Here is a 6,000-nt window from a genome sequence, read left to right on the forward strand (position 1 = left end):
TCCTGCAGAGAATGGGAATAATTCTCCCTTGCCAAAATATGCTGCCTCACCAAAACCCAACAACAGCTACAAGTTCAAGCGTGAGCCGCCAGAGGGCTGTGAAAAGGTGAAAGTCTTTGAGGAAAGCTTGTGATTTGATCTTTTCTACAGAATAAATAACATTCAGAGTTACTCATTGGTTTATTGATTTTTGTCTCGGATCAGAATTATTAGTCCAGTTGCTAAAATCACGCTGACACCCTGATCTCTGTCTTGTGTGACTGTGTGCTGGTAGATGCTTTAGGCATCTGAGATGCAGGGCAGCAGCCTCAGACTCCTCCAAGGAAGCTGCCCGGGATGGTTTTTGTTATTTGTAGGAATCTCTCTCCTCCAGGATCCACCCAAGTCTCCACCCAGGCATCTCCTGGATTCTCAAGAGCTCCTCTGACAGTGCCCCAAGATCCTGGTACCAGCCCCAGACTCATCCACAGAGGCTACCGGAGAAGACTGTTTTCTTCTGCAGGAAGCTTTGACCCCTAGAACGCACCGAGACTCTTCCCAGACTCAGCTGCAGCTGTTGGAGCTCTGCTTTCACTGTCTGAGATCCCAGCTGGCTGCCCCAGACTCCTCCAAGGAAGCTACCCAAGATGACTTTTCTCATGCTAGAAGCTCGCTTCTCTGGGAAGAACCCAAAACTCCTCCCAGGCACCTCCTGGAGTATTTTGACCTCTGCTTTAGGGACAGAAGATGCTGGGTGGCAGCCTAGACTCTTCCAATGAATCTACCCAAGGTGATTTTTCTTTCTGAGTGGAAACTCTGTCCTGCAGGATCCACCCAAGACTCCTCCCAGGTACTCACACAGTCACCTCACTTCCTATAGGAAGCTGAGGCCCCAGGTGGAAGCCCCAGACTCCTCCAGTGAAGCCACCTGACATGATTTTTCCCTTTTGGAGAAAACTGCTGCATCTGGGATCTACCAGAGACTCCTCCTGCTCTGGTCCTGTCTGGTCCCTGCCCCACAGTGTGTCCCCAGCACATGTCCCTGTGCCACTGCAGCCCTGGGCCAGGCACCGTGCCCTGCGGTGAGGTCACAACGTCTGGGTTCTATCTCCTCCTCCTGGGGCTGGTGTTGCCTTGGTTTCTTGTGGAGTTTGAGGGAGGAGAACCTGTTAAGAGGAGAGCGTTGATCTGGGAGATCTGCAGCCATGAGGAGGATGAGGGCGCTCCGAGGTGAGGGGCTGGCGGGAGGCCGAGGCAGCGTCTGTCCCTCCAGGTGCTGGGGGCCGTGTCCCCGTCACCTCCCCTCCCTGAGGGCTCCGTCCTGTCCCTGCCCTCCATGGAGCAGCCTGGGATGGCTCCGAGACAGCCTGGCCCAGCAGCTGTGGTGGTGCTGCCCAGCCCCAGCCTTCCCGGCCCCCTGGCAGAGCCCCGTGTCCATCCCTGCCCAGCTCAGCCCCACGCTGGGCTCCCTCCAGCACGTCGCTGCTGTCCTGGCACTGGGGACCCCCGACTGGGCCCAGTCCCCCAGGGGGTCTGCCCAGTGCTGCAGCGAGGGGCACACTCCCTCCTCTCATCCCACCGACTGCTCCTGCCAGCCCAGCCCAGCACAGGCTGGTGGTGCTGGGGAGGCTGGGAGACCTTCACCCCCCGTGCTGGAAGCTCTGCAGCCAGCAATACCAGTTCCTTCTTTCCTTCCAGCTCTCTGTCCATGCGTGTGTCACCCGTCCAGAGCCTCCAGTCCTGAGGACAGAGACCGGGTGACGGGGACTGTCCCTGAGGCTGTTGACACCTTTGTGGCCATTGGGACATCTGGGCTGAAGCAGCTGCAAGACCATGAGGTGAGGCGGGGGGTGAGGGCTCCCCTCCATGCCCCGGGCTTCCCCCAGGCCATGGCAGAGAGGGATCTTGTCCGATGGCATCTCTGCCCTGCAAGCTGTGTCCCCAAGCACTGATCCTGCCGCTCAGGTGGGACTAATGTCACTGCTGCCTCCCTCCTGTCCCCAGGAGCTCTCAGCTCTCTCCTGGGCAGGGCAGGGCCTCTGCCGTCAGCCCCAGCTTCTCCCCAGTGCCTTTCCCCAGGTACCCAAGGCCCCTCCTGAGCTGTGGTTTGGAGCTGTCCCAGCAGCCCGGGGCTCCTGCCTGTGCGAGGAGCGACACCGGGTGCAGGGTGCTCATGGCTTCTCCCCCTCAGGGCAGGGGCTGGTCCCCACGCCTTCCCCTTGCCCGCCTGGCACCTTCCCTCTGACCGCCACCTTCCCCGTCCTCAGGAGTGACCCCCACGGCCTCTTCCCTGGTGGGGTCCGTGTCCCTCTCTGGCTCTCTGCTTGTCTCAGAGCTGCCGCAGAAGATCGTGCCGTTGCCCGTTGCTCTCCTGACGTGATGCCTGCAGCTCGTACCTCATGCTCGTGTCCCACAGATGGTTTGGAGGACAGTGGGTCTCTCTGGTGGCTCTCTGGGAACAAGGGTAAAGCGAGTCCCATCACTGCCCTTTGTGGTCTGTCCCCAGGGCGACCGGGTGGACACATACCGGGAGCTGGAGCGTGCCCTGCAGGGAGAGGATGGCTGCTTGCCCAGTGGTGTTGTGAACCGCCTCATAGCAGAGGCCTCGGGTGACCTGCGAGCAGCCCAGGTGAGCTTGTTCTCCGACAGGGCCGCCAAAGCAGCGTGCCTCCATCCCTGGGTTCTGGGGAGATACAGAGACGTTCCTTGGTTATTCAGACCCAGGGAGGTCCTCAGAGAGAAGCTCTGGGGACTCTTCATGACAGAATTTGAAGAGGGGACACAGAGCTGTGCAGAGAAGTGCACTTGGGGTTGTTTCTAACTGAGCAAGAGCTGGCGTCAGGCTCAATGTTATTTCTTGAATACTGTGTTATACCTCGAATCCTGGGATCAGTTTTGGGCCCATCACTACAGGACATCCCTTGAGGTGCTGGAGCGAGTGGAGAGAAGGGAACGGAGCTGGTGAGGGGCTGGAGCACAAGTGTGATGGGAGCGGCTGAGGGACCTGGGGGGTTCAGCTGGAGAACAGGAGCTGAGGGGAGACCTTCTGATCTCTGAACTGCCTGAAAGGAGCTTGGAGCCAGGGGGGTCGGGCTCTGCTCCCCAGGAACAAGCGCCAGGAGCAGAGGAAACGGCCTCAAGTTGCGCCAGGGGATGTTGAGGTTGGATCTGGGGAACAATTTCTTCCCCAAAGGGCTGTGGGGCATTGGAACAGGCTGCCCAGGGCAGTGGTGGAGTCACTATCCCTGGAGGGCTGGACAGACGGACGTGAGGTTCTCAGGACATGGGTTAGTGCCACGGTCGGGTTAACAGTTGGACTACAATGATCTTGAGGGGCTTTTCCAACCAAGATGATTGTGTGATTCTATGCGGCGCTTTTTCAGGGTGTGACGGATGATGTGAAGATGGCCGCCAGTGACTTCTTGGTGGCTCTGGCCCGCACCCACTTCTACTTCGTCATGGCTGAGCTGCAGAGCCACCTGAAGGTGGTGGGGAAGGTCCCTGATGAGGCTGTGCTCGTCACCTTGGGCAAGATGGCTGGCAGCTATGGTACGGCACATGCAGCCTCCTGGTTTTGGCAGGGGTCTGTGATAACAGGGAGAAGGGATCCCCCCTCCCTGAATGCCCTGTCTTGAACTGGGGGGGACTCTGGAGTTGCCGTGCCTCCTCGCTTGGTGCCAGGACCGGCCAGAAGCTCTGCCTCACCAGCCCAGTCCTGGTGCTTGGACAGTAGGAACCCACTGGAGACACACCCGCAGGGTCTCTGTCCCCCACTGTCCCCCCTATTTCCCCACAGGGCTTCCCCGTGTCCCCCTCGGGAAGGCCACCCTCCCCAGGCACTCTGGTGTGTCCTACACGGCCCAGCAGCTCCAGCCTTGCCAGAGATGGACCCTGGTGTCCCCTGTGTGCCGCTGACCCCCTGAGCCCCTCTGTCCCTTCTCTGCAGCCCTGCGCTGTGTCCCCTTCGCGGGAGCGACGCTGCTGGCCCTGCGCAGGACGCTGAGCCGGGCGGGGAGCGGCCGGACCCTGCGCACCATCTGCGGGGGAGAGTGTCAGCTCGGCCAGGGCCCGCGCAGGGGCTGGAGTGGCCTTTGGTGGCTCCATGTGATCCTAGAGGAGAGGTGGTGGGTGTCAGCCCAGCCCGGGACCCCGAACTGCTGAGTGTGCGGAGGAGCGGGGGAAGCCTGGGAGGTTTCTGGGGCAGGACACATCACGGGCTCCTGGGTCCCTTCCCGTGGCTTCTGTTCCTTACAAAGAGGAGCTACGAAGATGCTGAGGGGTCTGGAGCATCTTTCTTCTGAGGAAAGGCTGAGAGGGCTGGGGCTGTTCAGCCTGGAGGAGGCTGAGAGGGGACCTTATTTATTCTGGTAAATATCTGAAGGGTGGGTGTCAGAGGATGGACCAGACTCTGTTCAGTGGTGCCCAACGCCAGGGTGAGGGGCAACGGGCACAGACTGAAACACAGGAGGCTGCATGTGAACATGAGGAGAAACTTGTTTGCTGGGAGGTGCCAGAGCCTGGCCCAGGCTGCCCAGAGCGGGTGTGGAGTCTCCTTCTCTGAGACATTCAAACCCCTTGGACCCACCTGTGTGATCTGCTCTGTGACCCTGCGTGAGCAGGTGGGGCTGGGGATCTACAGAGCTCCTGAAACCCAGCCAGTCTGTGGTTTTGTGATTCCCCTTCTCTCCCCTGGGGTTTGAAGTCCCTGCACTGAAAGCGGAGTATGCGAGAAGGGAAGGGCTGTGGTGGCAAATGCTGGAGGCAAAGGGACCACTGAGGAGGAAGAGGTGCAGTGGGGAGGAGAGAAACAGTGGGGTCTTAGAATGCAGACATCTCCAGAGCACAGCTTGTCCTCGTATCCAGATCTGGTCCTGGACTGGGCCCTGCTGAGCCTGGGGCTGTACGTAAAGCAGGCTGGGGTGAGGGTACAAGGACCTTTCCCTGCTGCAGGCTCCCATGTGCTCCCTTGTCCTTTCTCTTTCCTGGTGCAGTTCTGGAGCGATGGTCCAAGGGCATCACCATGTACTTGTGCAGCCAGAAGCGACGCCCCTTTCCTCGCAGCGGGGCAGCACAGCTCTGTGGAGACCTTTACCCGCTCTTCCATCACGCGGTGGTAAATTGGCTGGGCTGCAAGGAGGAACAGGTGAGAAGTGCTGCTTCCCACGGCTGGGGCCACAGCACGGGTGTCCATGTCAGTGGGTCCGTCTGTGCCCCATGGGGTCAAGCAGAGGGAAGCGGGGAAGGGAAGGGGTCTGGGGGGAAAGCCCCCGAGCAGGGAGCCTGCTGGCACTGTGCCTGGGGCTGGGGCCTCCTGGAGAGAAGCAGCCGAGTCCTGTGGCCTTTCTGCAGGAGGGGCTGGGCCACCAGCCTGGGGAAACGCTGGCTCTGCTCTGGAGTCCCTCTCCCATGGGGCAGAAGGGAAAGGGAACCCCTCCCAGTGGGAAGGGCAGACTGGTGTCCAGGGCGTGCTGAGCACCAGGCAGAGCTTCAGCCGCCCAAGCGGAGCCTCTCCCTTCCCTCCCCAGGATAATGGGGCTGTCCTGGGTGCGGTGGCTGCCATGGTTGGTGTCCTGGTGTGTGAGGAGCGGCACTGCCAGCGTGCCCAGGAGCAGCTCCTGCGGCTGCTGCGCCAGCACCAGCGGGTCCAGGACACCTCCCGGGTCACCGAGGTGAGGACGCGCAGGGCCCGGCACGGCTGATCGGCGGGTCTGTGCCGGTGCCACACGGTGCTGGGGAGCTGTGGGGTGCCAGGGGAACTGGGAAGCCCTTAGAGAAGGAGCAGGGAGAGCAGAGGAGGCCTGAGGCTTCCTGGGCTCTTTGGGCAAGAAAAGAGCAGTGGGGGGGGTGGGGGGAACCAAGAGTCCCTGGCGTTCATCTTCTTGGGAAGGGGGGCACTGGCACCTCCCTGAGGCCCTGTGCGTGGGCAGAGCTTTGCCGTAACGTCCAGTGCTGTCCAGTGAGGGACAAGGTCCAAGTGGGAAGTGCCGGGAGGAGACATTTCTTCCTGGAAAGGGCTGTGGG

Source organism: Streptopelia decaocto, assembly GCF_964273445.1.
Source record: "Streptopelia decaocto genome assembly, chromosome: 15".
NCBI classification, from domain to species: Eukaryota; Metazoa; Chordata; class Aves; order Columbiformes; family Columbidae; genus Streptopelia; species Streptopelia decaocto.